The sequence below is a fragment of the Littorina saxatilis genome, linkage group LG17 (assembly GCF_037325665.1).
Source record: "Littorina saxatilis isolate snail1 linkage group LG17, US_GU_Lsax_2.0, whole genome shotgun sequence".
NCBI classification, from domain to species: domain Eukaryota; kingdom Metazoa; phylum Mollusca; class Gastropoda; order Littorinimorpha; family Littorinidae; genus Littorina; species Littorina saxatilis.
The window spans coordinates 28775006-28778323 of record NC_090261.1 but is presented as its reverse complement, the minus strand read 5'-3'; positions in this window follow the sequence as shown (position 1 = coordinate 28778323).

The following is a 3318-nucleotide window of genomic DNA, read 5'->3' as shown; positions in this document are numbered from 1 at the left end:
GATTAATAAAGTGATTGTATTGTATTGTATTGTATTGTATGGTTATATTTATATTCGTATATATATTCATATTTATACTTACATTCATATTTAGTATAGTGTCTGTTTGCATTTCTGTTTCTGTGTGACAACAACCCTACTCGTCTCCTCCAGAAACAACACAATTACTTTTTATTCTGTACATAACAGCAACGCAATCCTTGATAGAATATTGTCCTTCTCTATACTACAACTGCGCCAGTGGTGCAATAGTCAAATACATATAGCAAACGATGTAGCCTATACGATTACGGAAGTGTGTATACCAATATGTCTAACTCATATCTGTGTACATTTCTGTATATCTGTGTGAGGGTCAGTGTAGATTCGTTTCCTCCTCACAACAAAATGATGTTTTGTTCTGTGGATACAATTGTTAGCAGCGCAATCCATCGTGGAATATTTCCCTTCCCTACAGAAACTTCAACTTTATGGCGCAAAATCCTCAAACCCATGACACAGTGTGTTCCACTGCTTGTGTGTGCTTGCCGGACTGAATGAGCAATAGTTAACATTGTACTTTAATCTCACGCAGCACACACCAATGAATAGTCTCCAAATCTGTGTGCAAATGTTGAATTTCGATTTCATTGATCGCTAGCAAACGGCGCCAGGCTGTAATTTTTACTTTACCTCGGTCCTATGGGAAGCCAAGTGAAACTGTAGTCGACCAGTTATTACTGTGAGCAAACTTACGAGAGACAGAGGCCGAGAGAGTGAGAGAGAGAGAGAGTGAGAGAGATAGAGAGAGAGAGAGAGAGAGAGAGAGGCCGAGAGAGTGAGTGAGTGAGAGAGAGAGAGAGAGAGAGAGAGAGAGAGAGAGGCCGAGAGAGTGAGTGAGTGAGAGAGAGAGAGAGAGAGAGAGAGAGAGAGAGAGAGAGAGAGAGAGAGAGAGAGAGAGAGAGACAGACAGAAGCCGAGAGAGAGAGAGAGATCGGTGGAGGATGGGGGGGGGGTGTATGGTAGTGAGTGAATGGTGAAATTGTTTGATGGTACAGGGGGTAAGGGTGGAGAAAAGAGGTGAGGGAGGAGGGTAATGGGCTCCGGTGTATATAAAGATAGATAGGTTGTTTGAAACCCGTGTGTTGAAAAGGTGGTATTGGTAGTTGCGAGGAATGGCAAACATGCAGCGCAAACATTAACGAATTTAGTCAAAGGGACGGACGGACGGACAGACGGAGAGACCAGGCAGACAAGCGGGTAGACACACAGACACACAGAGGTTTGATGAGAACGGCGATAAGGCTTGCAGCTCATTTCAAAGAAAGTGATATGCACCACGCCAAAAAGCTTGCACGGAGACATAGATAAATGTGAAATGTGTAAAATTAGTGGTTGCGTGTGGTCGGGTTAAACACGTTTTGAACGGCAGAACAACACACTCACCGTAAACATTACACACTTTTAAACAGATATGTATACTATGAAAGACGCGATTTAGGACGTTTGAAGTGTAATCGCGAATTCGATTTTAAGAAGTCTAAGTGACATGTGCTGCACAAGGGCTGTAAGTTAGACGCACGATTTATTAACAAAGCTCAGTTTATATGTTCTTTGCATTTATTAATTCACAACGGAACTGTATACTATAATGGCGCACGAGAACGCTGCAGCACATGCATGCATTCGAAATAATATTCTAATATTCACACACTTCGTGCTATAACCGATTCTGCTCTGTACTATTGACACTGGAAAGACAATGGCCATTGTTCTATAAAGTCACCACACAGAGACCGTCAGTCAGAAGTCACACAACAGGTGCGGACCATATAACGCTCAACGCTTCTGCATGCATGTACACACGTATACTGTTAGACAAGAGAAATGTGACAGTTCAACATTTTACGATGAAGTTGAACTTTCGTTTTACAGTGAATGTAAAATGTTCCACGCGTGTAGCATCCATATGCATGCGCAAATGTATACGAGCAGGCACGAACAATGTGACTTTCAGCACCACATATAAGCACTATTACAATCTATTTTCTGCGATTTCAACCGAATAAAACATGCATCCTCCAGCACGCATGAAAACAAAACTAAATGCAATAATTAGAAAATAGGTATCTCCATGCCAGCGACATTTTCGTCTATCTTCTCCTCGCTATGCTTTATTTCATTCTGTGCTTTAGATGTACACCTCTATCGCTCTTTAAAATATTGAACTTACATGGGCAGTCCACTTCGACTTTGCACAGACTACATTATTGAATCGTTTGCAAAATCAGGTTAATCAGGCAGCAATTAATAAGTTATAAACGACCAATTGTGTAGGGTTTGTTGAAACGATTGTCGTGAACATGCCCATAAGCAACAGAACATTCACAGTCACGACTTTGCAAGCCCCTGGAGCAATTTTTTGATTAGTGCTTTTGTGAACAAGAAACAATTAAACAAGTGGCTCTATCCCATCTCCCCCCCCCCCCCCTTTCCCCGTCGCGATATAATCTTCGTGGTTGAAAACGACGTTAAACACCAAATAAGGAAAGAAAGACAGTCACGACTGATGTCACTCATATGCAAAAGCAAACTATGGAAACGGATAGCCTACAAATAAAATAATTATTTAAAAGTTAAACACATACGAGTGCGGGGGGGGGGGGGGGGGGGCAGACAGACAAACTTCTGATTTGGTTTAAACACAAAATACATGATTTGTCATCCCTCTCACTCTTTATCTCATTCGGCGACAAAACATCAGTGGACATTTTTTTCTCTCTCTCTCCATTCCCGTGCAGACTTAAGAGGAAACCCAATCCGAAATTCACCGTTTTTCAGTTTGAATGCAAACCCCCCTTCAGTCAACATTATTTGCTTTGTGCCTTGGGCTTGCAGCCATGCATGTTTGTTCCGTTCCGAGTCCGTTTTCCTGTCACTTAACCATCTTTTCCATCCAACTTTCTTTTGAGAACTGAGCAAATCGCGGACAACTGAAGAGGTTTTGACGGACTAGTGTATGCCGTGTATTACACGCATAACAGCAAAGGTTTATATTAGCTGAAAAGTTGCACCGTGTTTACTTTGCAATCAACACCAGTGTGAGTGTGTGTGTTTTTTTCTGCTTTTTTTTTTAAGCGAAGGATTTAACTGCAAATGTTGCTGAACAAGCACGCGAAATTTAAAGTTTATTTGCACGCACACGCGCGTACGTGGACGTGCGGATAAGCGTTCGAGCAGACGCATATTGTTTTATGTAAGTGCGCAAGCAGACAGACACACATTCACATAGACACTGAAACAGGCAGGCAGGCAGGCAGGCAGGCAGGCAGGCAGGCA